Source organism: Apis laboriosa, unplaced genomic scaffold (genome assembly GCF_014066325.1).
Source record: "Apis laboriosa isolate Shangri-la unplaced genomic scaffold, ASM1406632v1 scaffold1_cov151, whole genome shotgun sequence".
In the NCBI taxonomy this organism is placed as follows: Eukaryota; Metazoa; Arthropoda; class Insecta; order Hymenoptera; family Apidae; genus Apis; species Apis laboriosa.
The window spans coordinates 4,979,480-4,995,341 of record NW_025222279.1 but is presented as its reverse complement, the minus strand read 5'-3'; the positions used below and the strand labels follow the sequence as shown (position 1 = coordinate 4,995,341).

Here is a 15,862-nt window from a genome sequence, read left to right as displayed (position 1 = left end):
CTAATCAAATTAGCTCCATTTATGTTATGTTATTTTATTATACATATTTATGTTATATTACAAACATTTTATTTAAATTTTATTAATAGTTTGAATATATTTATTTTATTTAAAAAATTTTATTTAAAAAATTTGGTAACATGGAAATTAATTTTATTTTATCGTTACATGAAAATGTTATTAAAAATATAAGTATAAATGCCTTTCTATATATTATATATTTCTGGGCAACGCTCGCCATAGGAGGGCACCACTTGAGATGTTAGAGAACTAAAAATCGTGATCCCGCAGTTGGTCTTGAAAGAATGCAATACACGGATGTATCGTGACCGTACATACGAGGTCGAATTGTTCTGTAGCGATTCCGCTTGTACCGATACTTGTAATGCTAACAGTTTCGAATTTTCATTTATAGTAACGGATACGCGTATCATTGAAAAACAACAAAATCTATACGGAAATATACAGTGACAGTAATGACAGTGCCAATTACACAATCTTGGCTTCGCTACGTTTAGAAAATCGCTAAAGCATTAAAATCGACAAGAAAAGTGCGTGTACGTGAGTGAATAGAGTGTCTCAACCCTGATCTCCGCGCCCTTCTGAATCGCTGACAGTAGTTACCGTGATTTTCTTTGAACGATATTATCGATGACGTGCTGTGGATCGATTTACGAGGATAAAAAGGTGTTGCATGCTGCGTGCTAGGGCAAAAAACAAGGGTTTTTATTGTCACATTTTAACCATCGAGGTGGGCTGCACCGACAAAACTGTGGACGTTCCTAGATTGGCGGTAAATACACATTTATCAACTGTGTATCTTCTTCATTCTTTCTCGCTCTCGTGAACTTGCTTTTTCTTCTTCTTTTTACTGCTTATGTCCTATCATCATTCATCTATCATATGTACCATTTCGAATGCGATTGATAATTTTTCTACCATTTTTAATTTTTTCTAATTTTTTTTTTTTTCTTTCAATTCTTCATATGACATTCTTTGTATGTATGTATGTATGTATACATGCATGATGTATATATATATATATATATATATATATATATATTTGTATGTATGAGTCTTACCAGTTCGCCCTCTCGCCGGTGTCACGTATTAATATTGATCAGAGGGCCGGTAACCCGGAGGAAGCGATATCGCCTGCGCTTTTCCAAGCACGAAAACTTTAGGCTCCGCCCTGCATCAATTTTCTCTAGATAAAGAGTTCCTTTTCAGAACATATATACAATTCTTTTGAAGTCCTCAATTACGAGATTCTTTCTTGTTGCACACATTTGCAGACACACGCCAGAATGATTTACGAACGTGCAATAAACGTCACTCATCATCGAGTGGGATCCTCCCATCCTCGATCACTCTAGAATCGGTATTCGCCGTTGTAATCTCTGTGAGCATTAATCCAGTTCTTCAATGCTTAGCCACACAACGTCTTTTAGATCGGATAGTGTCTAGGCGCTGGATGCTGTTCGCTAATCATTTAGATAGCTGCATCCGTTCCCTTATGAAGGGACCGATAAATACGTTTAGATAATAAGGACATACGTTGCCATGGATGTGAAATCAGCACGATCAAACATCCTCCCGCGTTGAGCGTTTTGTCGTGGAAATCATGCAGTTCCGTTCCCACTTGAAAATCGAGGGACCACGTTTACCGAATTACATAAGTCAATTAGTCTATTTTCAGATAGTAAAATTCTTAAACGTGCAAGTTATAAGCAGTGCGCTCGATTAGTATTCGTGATTTTTTTTATAATATTACTCACTTAAGAATTTAACTCGTTCGTTAAACAAAGATAAAATATTTTTAAAAATGAATTGAATAATAATTTTTAATGTAATCGTATTTTCAATTTAATATAATATGTGATATAAGTATTTGATGAAATATGTGGAATTATTAAAAAAAGAATTATGGTTAGATAAATAAAATAAAATTACCTATTTGTAACTTGGTAGATCATTACTGCCAAACAAATGTATTCGCATGTGAATATTAGTAGTCAACGCGAGCATTTTGCTTGCGACAAACTTCATGCGAGTCATCCTCGAACTATAAATGTATGAATAGATGGAATAATATATATTTCTGGAATGATCACTAATTATTTATTATCAAGAAAGAATAATCATTTAAATATTTTATTATATGAAAAATATATTAATTAAAAAATAAAAAAACTAACAAAATATGATTTGAAAAATATCTTATTATTTTTAATATTTATTTATTTTTTTATTTATTATCTATTATTACGATTATTAGATTAGTTAAGATGTTTTAACTTGCATTTTTATATTCAATGATTATGTATAGTTCAATTAATTTCAAAATAATGATATGCATTAATAATAAGAATAAAATTAAATAAAACATATATAAAAATGCAATGTTTGTTCAATATGATGTTTAATAGCTGAAAAAATATAAAAAAAAGACTGTATGAATTCTAATCATTGATCGTTTACATGTGTCATATCAAAAACATAATTTTCTCCACTATAATTATACATTTATATTGATGATTTGCAAATTCTATAATTATGTGAATTTAAAAAATTGTATTCATTTAATTTCATATATATACTATTGGTATTTATATTTATATATTTATATGTTTTGCATATAGACAGATAAACATAGTTACCTATGTAAATATGTTCAGTTATTTTTTAAACTCGAAAATATAAGAAAGTTGCTTATATAAAAATTCAATCTATATAGAAAAACACAATTAGTCAGAATTAGATTTTTTTTTTTCATTGATCGTGAATATTTCAAGGTCATTTTCTTTTTTTACTTTTATCGAAATTATTATTATTATACTGAAATTGGCAAAAATTCCACATATGATTCAAACAAATAAAGAAATGAAATGTATCATTTTATTAGGCATTATTCAATGATTATTTATCGGACGTGTGGTACGTGAAATGTGGTACACGGTAAATTTACACGTCAAGCGACATTTAAATCGTAGGCGTTCGCTTAATTTCAAGCTATAGAAGAGATGATCCAAGATAAAAGTGAATCGAAAGTGGGCTAGTTTTATCTTTCTTGTTACAATTTGAATATTGAATGTAGTTCAATTTGAATATTTAATTGAACCTTGATTTTAGAGAATATGTGTGCTATCGAATTCTAAATGCAAGGTTGAAAAAATAATAATTTTCTTTGAATCGTGTATGAAACGTGTTTCGGCTTTGAAGTATGTTAATGGGTTCCGTGCCTTATAGATATGTCTGGGTCATCTGCGATTCAGGATAAATATAATAAAAGCGAAAACATTTAATATGTTTGTATAAACATGAAATGAATTATAGATCTATAACAATTGGTTTTTTTAGTTATATTATTTTTATTACTATTATTACTATTATTATATTATATTACTTTTTAAATAATAGTTTTATTTGTTTCTTTTTACAATACTTCACAATTTTATTTTTACATTTTCTAGAAAAGAAATCGATAAGTTTCTTCAACATCGATTCACGTCATCGCTAAAAGTAGAAGGAAAAATTGAAGAATTAATAGAGTTCGATATGAAAGTTTGAATGAAAGTCTATTTTAAATCTAGAACTATATTATAAAGTTTTAATGAATTAGTAAAAATTCTTCATTGAATATAATATTTATCACTAAGGAAAATTAAAAAGATCGTATATGTAAAAAAAATTTTGATTAATATTTTATTGAAATATTTCTTTGCTTAATGAAAATCTTATTGGATTTATTTTAATCCTATTTTGATTTAAATTTTTAACTCAATTTTACGTAAAAAATTCATTTCCTTAATGTTTGATATATCTTATCGTTCAAATACGAAACATGAATTTTATCTTATATAAATGGACACTAGATATTTTTGAAATAAACCGTTTAGATTTAAATTATATCAAAAAATAATCTCATATCTATAAACCATATTTTTTTATATAAATTTTTTTCTTTTAAATAAATATTAATTTTAAGGAATAGAAAATAAAATATAATTTTGAATTATAAATGAATTAACGAATGATATTTCATTATATAATTTATTATATATTTTTTTTTATATTCATAATTATTTTATAAAAATATGTCTTAAAATATTATTAAAATTTTGATTTTCTGTTTTTTTTTTAAATTTTGACTTTTAGAATAAATCTCTCTAAAATTTTTATAAATTTTGCTATCATTCCATATTTCAGTTATCTTTAATTACTAAACATCGAAAACATGATTTCGACATTTGCTAATATTTCATGCTGTAACTTCATCCATGATAATCACATCGATACTTCAAATTGATAACGATTTCGTGACTTTCTATCTTTTAATTCAAAAATTTGAAGTTATAGATCAAATGTGCGAATCATTTTGAAATATACGGATAAGTGATCCATGGATCACTGCCGATTCCATGAACATTGAGTCTTGATTAATCAGCGCGAATTATGAAATTCAGAATGAACGTGCAATTTAACAGAGATAGATGTGCAACCTCGTGCATAACTTTCGATCCTTGTATTGCATTAATGAAATTCTTATCCTGATATTAAATTGATGAAATATGTCTTGTGTAATAATTAGTGATACAACTAACCGTGAAAAAGAAGATTTTATGAATATTTCATTATCCATCGAGAATTTTGATGAAAAATATATATGTATGAATATATATAGCAGATTCGTAAACGATGTAGAGGTTAGGAAACGCTGATTTATAATTTTTCATTTCTTAACTATAATAATAATTATTTTATAATACATCTTATTTTATTTTATTTTATATCAGTCAGAATTGAAAAAATTAAAATTATTTAAATTAAATTTATTTTAAATAATATACAATTTTTTAATTCCTGTTCGAAATCATTTCAGTTAGAAAATAGAACTTTTCCAAACTCACTATGCAAGTTAACCTTTTTTGTATGAGCATGATTCATGACTAATTGAATTTCCTCTGCAACAGGTTTTAGATTTTCAGATTTTACGATATATTCGGTTTCGACAAGGTAAATGCTTTTAAATATTGTTGATCGATTAGTTGCTAAAGTGAGAACGATTGTTATGATGCAATAAGTAAGCGAAATATGTTAAGTCATTTTCAAGATATGTAATCGGTTTTGTTACAGCTGTTTTATTGATCGCTAGGAATTTGTCGCTTCTGAATTCTTTTCGAATGACGCTAGATTTTCTCTTGTAAAGATTGTAATACATTATAATTTAACCGGAATTATTATGAGTATATTTGTGAAAGATAAATTTGGCAAACGTTTTGTTATTTATATAAAACGATGATTTTTAATTTTATTTAAATTAGAATTTCATTATTGTTAAATTATTTCAAATGTTCTTCAATTATTTTCAGTGAAATTTTACTTTTTATCATCGTAATATTTAATAATATTTATAAAAAATTATTGGAAAGAAATTTTTATAAATTTTATATTTTGCTTTTTTATATTTATATAAAATTTCTTTGAAGATAAAAATTTCTTAATCGATATTAAATTATATATGATTATTATATATATATTATATATATTTATAGTATTATATATATTTATATTTATATATTATAGTATTATATTTATATATATAATACTATAAATAATACAATTACTTATATATTTTATATTTATTTATATAGTATATTATACACAATTTTAAAAATACTTCTGTTATGTAATAATTTTTACTATAATTTTCAAAGAAATTTTTAAATAAATGTTTTATAAGTTACATATAAATATAATTAAATATAGAATTTTAAAATTTATTAGAATTAAATAGAATTTAAAAATTTTTCGAATAAAAATATGTATCTTAATTTCTCATAACGATATACTATTTTTTAAAGTACAAAAAGTCATTCAAACAGAATAAATTAAATACGTAATGCTGTTTTAACCTGTAATAAAAAGCAATCATTGGAATGTTTCCTAATAAATGGTTTATTATTTTCTTGCATGAAGATTATATATATAAAATAATTATGTATATATAAAATAATTAAATATATAAAAGAATTATGATTTTTGTAAAATTCTTGGGTTTTTAATTTTCTCTTTAATTCTAAAAATAATTATATTATAATTTTGTTATAAAAGAATCATATTATAATATTATCATTAAAGAAATCAAAGCAAATCTTTACTAGAAAGCATTAAAAGCATGTTTAGTAACTTAAAAAAAAATTTTATGTGACTTATTTTGAAATATACAAATACATACACTTTATTTATATTTTTAAAAAAATTTATAAACCAAAAAAAAAAATAAATAAGTAAAATCATAAAAAAGAACATGTAAAGATTTATTTTCATATATTATATAGTATATGAAACATTTGGTAAAAATATATATATATATTTAGTTATTATTACTATCTATAAAAACAAAAATAATGCAGTTTTGCACAATATTATATATCTCATCTTTTACATTCTACCAGGAAACCTTAAATTTCGTATGACGCTGAGTTTTGTATAATAAACCTCTTGTAATTCGCGAGGAAGTAGAACATATGAGGGAAGTATTGCTTCAACGGAAATGAGATTTTATGCCACTTAACTTCCTCGAAACAATTCTTAATTTTATTTTTTTTTTCTTCTGCTTGTAAAAATCTATCTGAATTATTTATTTTATCTATGAATTATTAAAGCACCAAAGATCACCGTTGGATTCTCGAAACTCATTACATCAGATAATTTATAATAATTAGAAGAAATGTTCTCGTTTTAACATATAACGACTAAGCATATGAATAATTCCATCGGTGATCACGATACAGTGCACTTTGCCGTGTTTTTAAACGTTCCTCTTTGTCCGTACACGCCTTACCGGATCGTATTGTGAACACTGACGCGCTAGCATGATAACGATCCCCGAGTATGAATGACCGAGTTCTTCTACAGTAGAGTATACAATAGTTGCTGTGCGTCAGGGTAGCAAGTCTATTACTTATCGTATCTTTAAACGTTTCTCATTATCTTTTCATGTTTCAATAGTTCGCATTGTGGCGATCATTGGTGTAATAATAACAGGCCTCGTGTGAATAATTACGTATATTTTTGTATATTATAATGTATATAACGTAATACTTCATGTTCATATCTATGTGTACATATTCTTTACTTTAATTTTTTTTTCTATTTACATTTGCATGTTTATATATTTTAACAATTTCTTTGTTGTTAATATATAAATGAATTTTTACATATTTTCATATTTGTTTATAATATCGTTTATAATATTTATAATTGCATAGTTTAATTCTAATTTTATTAACGTCAGTTCAAGAAATAAAAATGATTAATGAATAAATCCACATTATTCATTAAACTATATAATAATATATATACTATAAGTAAATTTTTCTATCACTTTCAACTATCATGTTACACTTAACATGTCTTCATGAATTGCTAATGATTCACATAAATTTTTAAATAGTTGCATACACAATAATTTTCAATACAATAAAATAATCTAGAATTATGTTTCTAAATATTTTTTCAATGCATTTTTTTTTTCTTCAATGCATATACGCGCCAATAAAATATACTTGACAATAAAATATTCTAGTGCTTACATTTTTGTATACTAATGCGTATAATGTTCATACTTTTATACATTGTGTATCTAGAAAGAAATACATGATCGCACGATCGACCCTCCGCGGCACTTGGGTCGATGTCGTTAAATCACGATGATTACGGCATTGGGCTTTATTACTCGGAAGTAGGTAGTTCTCGTTTCAGGGACTTTCGTGTATATATAGGTAGAAAGAGACGAGATAAAACGAAACTGAACTCTAATCTGTGATTCGTCTAGAGTCTTATGATACTTATTTGTTTGAATTCTTTTTTAACTCGCTAACTAACTAATCAACCGTTCAACGGTTCCATGTGTCTTGTATCGAACGATTTAATCCATTCTTGCCATTCTGGCCGCCATCTTTTATGACTCTACCTACGTAATTAAACTTTTTGCCACGATAATAGTTGTAATCTTTCAATTCCGTTTTTGTTTCGCTTTGTTAACCAACTCATTCAATTTAGACCGACCGTCGATCATAGTAAAACGTTTTTTCAGATTAATCGTTTCATATAACACTTTGAAACACGTTTACACTATACCAAAAGTTTGAAATAATAGATTTTGAATAACGTTTGTGTATAATAATATTATATTTTATTACATATGAATAAATTAATCATATGTAATCATTAATCTATAATATAAAAACATATTGTAAACTAATTGATTCTTGTGGTTCTTTTGTTTATAATAATATTCTTATATCTATATATTCTTGTATAATTCAACATATTAATTAAAATAAGAATTACGAAAATAATAAGTATCAATATCATTATTTTCTACTATATATGGCGATAATGGTTATAATTTTACATAATAGTAAACCGTAATGGTTGTCTTTGTGTTTGCAAATATATCCAAATAAAAAACTTATCTATTTCCATACGTTATAATTTTATGTTTAAGTATTCGATCATTATAATGGACTACAAGTCCGGACAAATCGATCGTAAATCTGTTATGATATGATTTATACGCGATAACGTGCAATCTGATGGATAACCGTCTAACAAAAGGTGATGATATCAATAACGCTTTTAATCGTATGCGCGGATCTAATATTTAAATGTTAATCTCAATAAATCGTACGAATCATTTGTTATCGAAATATTTCTATACATATATCATAGATTTGAATGATAAAAAGTTTCTGTAATCGTCTTATGATATTTTTATCAATTGATAGTATGAATCTGACGTGTTTTGGCATGATTTATTGTCAGCTTGGTATATTTAAACTGGATCATTGAAATTAATATATATATAAACTGAGAAAAAATAAACAATTACGAATCTTTGATCCTTGATTTATATTACAATATTTAGTTTTTCTTATTATCATATAGTCTGATGAAATGTTGAAAATTCAAGGATTGAACTTAACCTATAATCTTGTTGGAAAGTGTTTAGGTTAAATATTTCTTAGGTTAAGCTCAAACTATTTTTGCCTGATAATGACAAAATTTAATTTTGAGACAAAAAAAAAATATAAACACGATAAAGTAAACAAATCTAATATCTATTGATATCAAATCAATGCAGCGATATAAATTCCGGTTGATAAATAGAACATTAAATTGAACGAATCGTAAATCAATTTCTAAAATACTGATTCAGAGGAATGGTAATGCGTTATTACTGTGTGTTAGATGCAATTCATTGGCAGAAAATACGTACAGAGAAAATTTACAATCGTGCGTGCACCATAGAAAAATATTTTGATTCTAGAAAGTATCAAAGTCTACGACCTGGTGTGGCGACTATTTTCGAACCGGCGTTAAAACTCGCATTTCGTTATTCCACACTTTCGCGTGTTTTAAAAGTCGTAAACGCTTTCACGAGCACCGTCCTTTGAGATCATCACGATGTTACGCTCATTCTGCATTGATTTCATCATAATTCAGCGAACGTTAACTTTATCCCTACTCTACGAACTTCAAATATTTCTGGCAAGATATGCGCGAGTTTGAAAAATGACCTGCGCAAAACTGAAATATCGATAAAATGAGATTGCTATAAGGAAATTAATTATGTAACTTATTTAATTCTAAAAATTAAAATAAAATCATTGCACAAATGCAAACAATAGTATTATTAATTGAAAATTATTAATTTAGGATATTTTAAGATATTTATGATTATGAAAAGAGATTTGAAGATAGCCTAAATAACTAAAAGAATTAAAATAATCATATTGATTAAAATAATCACTTTCATAAATAAAAGAATTAAATTTAAATTCCAATTTCAACAGAAAAATAATCATTTCTTTTCTTTTTTTTAGAATTAAAAAGCTATTATTTTCAAAGTTGCCAGAGATAATTTATTAACTCATAATTTAATATAAATAATATGTTGCGATAATATATGCGAAAAGAAGAAAAAGAATTTTTTTTATATCATTTCAAAATAATAAATGATTTTACGAACGCATCAGAAATTTCATAAAATTTGCTTTTTAAATTTTTTAAGTCCAATATGAATTATATTTGATAATCTTGTCTTGATAATTTATTTGTTGTAATTATATTTATTGTAACTCGAAGTACAGTTTATTTGTTGATATCTTATCTTGAAAAATACATATCATATTATTAATGCTTTTCAATCGGCGAATAAACAATTATTATGTACTTATTCATAACAACTTTTGATTGATGATTAGTAAAAAAAAAAAATATACAAGAATTACTTGTTTTGCACAAAGTTATCAAAAACAATGCAAAAATTTTATTGTTTTAAAAATTGCTGATAGCAATGATTATACTTCTTAAAAATTATTTATCAAAATCTTGGATAAACATAGATTGTGTAGATTTGAACAAATTGTAAAGATATTTTATTATTATATTTTATTAAAAAAATTTAATATTATTTAAAATTAAATTCTTTGTGTTCTTTTTTGAAAAATATTATCAATTTTAAAATTTAATATAACTAAATAATAATTAGACTTCTATGAACTATCAATATAATACTTTAATGTTATTTTCATTTGTAATCAAATATAATCAAATCATTTAATCTAATCTTGAAAAATTAAAACACTCGATTTAATTTACTCGAATCTTTTATTTTATTAAAAAAAAAAAATGTTCTTAGTATTTTAAAGTCATTTTTAGTCATATACGTGACTAACCTATTTTAATAATATATGCTGTATCTCACGTATATCTCTATGCTCTTTTCCCGGAAGAAAAGCTTACAGCGCCCCGCGCGGATCTTCCGATATACTATATGAACTATCCATATCAGAACGAATGGACACAGCAAAATGACAGCGGTAAATCTCGAAGACCGATTGGTATGCAAAGCACGACGATCTCTTCGCTGCAATTGCATTATGAAATCGTTTAGATGCGCGTTACATTCTTCTATCGTGCGTTAATAAACACATGAGCCAATCGTTGGTCAACTGCCAGCGATAGGGTGGTTTACCTCGTCCAGGTTAGTTTTAACATCGATTGCAAATGCGGTCGTGCATGGACCGGAAATTCATATGCTCGACATGCCTTCGTGCGGTTTATACACACAGATTCATTCTTAAAAAATGCCACGTGACTAGAAATATCCAATATGTAAATTAATTTATAGATGTGTTCTTATAAATGAAGTTCATAGAACTCGTTAAAGGAAATTAATAAATTTGAGAAATATATACGCGTATATAGGAATTAATAGGTTTTGCATTATTTTGAAATTGATAGAATTTTTTTGTTTTTTGTATGATTATAATGAAATATAATTTATAAATTTAAAAAAAATTATATTTTGAAAAGAATATAGAAAAGTTTTAAATAATGCTCAATTTGCTCAATATGTCTGCAATTTATAATTTAATGCAAAATATAGAATTATAATATATATATAAATTATAGTAAAGTAAAATTATTCGAATGAAAGTTTAGTTGATATTTAATTAAAATTAAATTTTTGCTGATTGAATCTATTCATCTGAACATGAGCTATTATTTAAATGAAAAATCTTCACAAGTAAAGAGGAAAATTAGTGAATCCTATTATATCATTGCTTCTTAATCTATTCAGATAAACAAAATTTTATACTTTCGTACAGAAAAAATTATTATTATTTTAAACGTTTAACATAAGAAACATATTTATTGACAAAAATCAAAATTATACTAATATTTTATAAATAAATAAATAAAATATTTTTTCTAATACTCGTATTATAAATTTTAAAATTTAAGTTATTCCAAAGTTAGAGAAGTTAAAACTCAATTTTTATAAATGTTGTTCTGAATCTTAAGCCAAAGACTAAGTATTATTATTATTATATTGTACACATTATACGTTAAGTATACGTAGATTATATATGTATACATAGATTTTCAGAACGCGGTTCTAAGGTAATAATGGCTCTAAGGCAATTCGTTCTAGAAAATGATCTAAATTTAATATGCACTATTAACTATTTTGTAGAAGCAATTAATTCTGTGAAAAAGACCTTGAAATTGATAGAAGTCTTAGTTATCACGAAATATAATAGTTACAATGAAAAATTAATTTTCCCTAGAAGCATAACTTAGCGTAGATCAATTATTGGAACTGTGATTATAATACGTATAGTATTTTCGTCATTTATGCTAGTATAAATATATTGTTGCTTTTAAATTAGAAGTACTTTAAGCATTAGTCAGAACAAGTAAAATAAAATTCGTTTATGAATAAGACGTCTCATTCTAAACGAATAAAGTCGTTTATTTAAACAGAAAATTACATGGATATTATAAGTTAAGAGTGAATTGTAAAAAATGAATAAGAATAGTAATTATTGTTGAAATTGATTTCTATTATCTTATATTTTACATTTATAGTTTTTTAATTATTCTATATATATATATATATATATATATATATATATATATATATATATATATATAATCCAGTTATATATTACAATATAATCTAATATGTAATATTTTATAATATTTATATTTATTTTTAATATTTTTACTTAAGATTTGTCATCTTTCTAACGTTTAACGTGAAGATAATTTAATCTTAGAAATTAGAATATTTTTTTTTTAAAAGTAATTAGATATTAAACAAGACTTTACTACTAATTATAGAAAAAAATAAGAGATTGATAAATATAAATAGAAAAGGATATATTCCCTGAGATGTAAAAAAAAAAGTGAAGAGATTAATAAACTCGAAAGAGATAAAAGAAAAAAAGGTTATTGATAACAGAACGTCATTAGATTATGCGAAATATTTTGCGTTTGTCGTTTAATATCGCTGCAATTATCTCTATTTTTACGCGAACAGACTTCTCGTTTATTTTTGTCACCACTAAACTAGAATGCACTTTACAACGCAGTATTCGCGTTGATCGTGTCTATATAAAGTGCCTAGTGAAAAACATGAAATGAGTGGGATCTATCGCGGCATTTGCATAAATTATTCGTACCTGCGCTGACCCGATTCTTTTTTCTAGACAATGCTAGAATTTCTGTACACATATGTAAAATTATGAAGATTCATTTCTTCAGAAACACATATATCTATTTTCTTATTATTACACATATATCTTATTTCTTATTATTTTTGAAATAACAAAATTATTGCTACGTGGAAATAATAATTTAAAAGAATTTTTATATTTTTTTATATGTATAGTAATAAAAAAAAAAAATAATAAAATCATAGCAAGAAATAACAAATGTGATTTACTGACGTAAATTATAAAAAATAACTTGAAAGTTATTCTTGCATAATCCCGTCACATGATATTTAGAAAGGTTTGATCTCATTTTATCACGATTAAAAATTCCCCTCTACGAACTTTTTCATTCATGCTTTGTCGAGCATAATGTTGCGTACAAAATATATAAACATAATAATGCTATGCAAAATATATTACGTAGGATAAGATAATCTATTTTTCACAATATTATTATTACAGCAAGTCAATAATTAAATATTATTTATGAAATATTATATAATATATAATAAGCTAAATAATTTAAAATTATCGTGATTTCTAATATTTTTATAACTGAATTTAAAAATTTTTATCTTAAAAATAAAGAATTTAAAATATTCATCATCTCAGTTTATATCATTTATAAGAATCAATGCATAATTATGATTATGAATTGAAGAATTACTTTTGTATGAACAGCTTCGAAATATTTGTTACCAAAAGTAATTAGGGAAAAAGGCAATAGCACATTTAACGGGTCATTTCCTACTTGATCGATGCAGCTCGATTCATTGTGAAAGTAACAATTTTATTCATCGATCATTTATATGCACGTTATTTACACGATCTCAGATTAAAAGGCATATCATCTCTGCATTGTCTGAGGCGGTTTTAAAGTTAAATGCACATTACACTCAGAATATCTCGGAAAATAAGGAAAAATCGTTTATATGCACTTCGTTTATATTATGTATATATCTCGTGAAATCGATACAAAGTTGTTAGTCGTCAAGCTACAAATAATATCTAACAATTACGTTATTTATTCTATAAAATTATCATTTATCTTCTCTAGGATGATGATATAATTTTTCATGATTGCTTATAAATGCTACAATTGCTTTTTATCTGAATCAGATTTAAAGATAGATTTAAGACTTCTAAATCTATGTAATTAATTGCGTTACTTTATTGCACCAGATACACAACAATATTATTATAATCTCTGCAATATTGGTGAGATTTTAAAGTATTAAATAGTGATTTTATTACCTGATGTAATGCCATAGAGTAATTAAATACAATGTTTTTCAATGATGGAATAAAACTTCGCTAATATTGTGAAGAATACTACGTTATAACAAATTTCTCATTCTCTTTGATACAAAGTTGAAATTTCTAATAATATTCTATATTAATTTATAAAATATAGTGAATTTGCCAATTACCTTTATTATCTAAAATATCTTGCTTATTTTCAGAAATATTTAAAAAATGTTACAAACAAATATTAAAAATATATTACAGACAAAAGTTAAATGGTTTCAAAAAGAATATAATATGATGTAATTATTTTTTTCTTAGGAGGATGCATCAATTTTTAAATAGAATCATGTATTTCTTAATGCATAATCATCTCTCTAGATGCAGCGCATTATTTTCTATAAAAAATCACTTGTAACAAAAGTTTTAAAGATATTTAAACATTGCTAAATATTCCGTAAACTAATAAATTTTCGACTTACAACGAAAATCAAGATACATCGATTCCTGTATTAAAAAAATACATGATTCCGTTTAAAAAAATGAAGTTAATCTTCATAAATTTTTTACATATTCATCTATTGAAAAAATTAAATAAACATCAAAAATATAGCTCTCTTGAAACCATTCAACTTTTATTTAAAACATTTTTTAATATTTCTAAAAATAAGCGAGATATTTTTAAAAACAAGTGAGACCTAATATATTTCTAAATTCTCTATAATTATATAAATTTTCAAAAAATGTTTAAAACTATAAAAAAACTATATAAACTATAAAAACTATAAAATTATAATATATTTAAAACTATAAAAACTATAAAACTATAAAAACACAACAATTCGTGTTGTAAAAAATAATAAAAAAAGTAAAAAAAAAAATAATAAAAAATAATAAAAAAGTATATTAAAGATAAATATTTTTAGAATTAAGTTAAATTGTTAATGATTAATTCTTGATAATATGAATAAAAGATAAAAGTAAATGTATCAAATTCAAGAAAAATTTCATGTACTATTTCTTTTAAAATTATATTCTCTATAAAAATGTCGAGAAATTAAAAATTTCGATTTTGTATAGGGAAAACATAAATGGATAGGAGATGGCACGTGAAATTTTTTCAAGAATTCCGAGGCAGAAACTTTTGATCACTTTTTTGATTATTATTAAAAGAATATAATTGGATAGTAGAAGTGGTATATTTTTTTCATAATTTTATATATATTTATTATATATTTTATGAAATATATTTATTTTTGCATATTTATCTTTTGCAATTTTTGCATTGAATGTTTTTTGGTAATTTTAAAAAGTCCAGAAATATATCAAGTGTCTTACGTAACTATATATAGAATATTATTTTTGGAAAGAGCAAGTTATTCCAAATGGTTAAGTTATTCCCGGTATATAAAACAAAAATCTTGGATGATCAAAATTGATAATGATTCAACAATTTCATTTCTTACATTTAATCTATCATTGTTCCATTGTTGTACTACAACAAAAAAAATATATTCTTTTAAATAAAAAAATAACTTTTC

General features: G+C 24.6%; 1 protein-coding gene across 5 annotated transcripts in view; it reads left to right on the top strand.

Annotated features, from left to right (window-relative positions):
• The first annotated feature begins 280 nt into the window (after positions 1-280).
• Positions 281-15,862, top strand: part of LOC122712380 (GTPase-activating protein skywalker) — a 40,669-nt gene continuing 25,087 nt past the window's right edge. For 3 of the 5 annotated variants that reach the window (XM_043931986.1, XM_043931984.1, XM_043931987.1), the window contains exon 1: positions 283-793. The gene's annotated coding sequence lies outside the window, so the exon portion shown is untranslated. Of the gene's footprint in view, positions 794-15,862 lie in introns of all 5 variants that reach the window. The other 2 variants (XM_043931990.1, XM_043931988.1) reach the window with 2 other exon arrangements.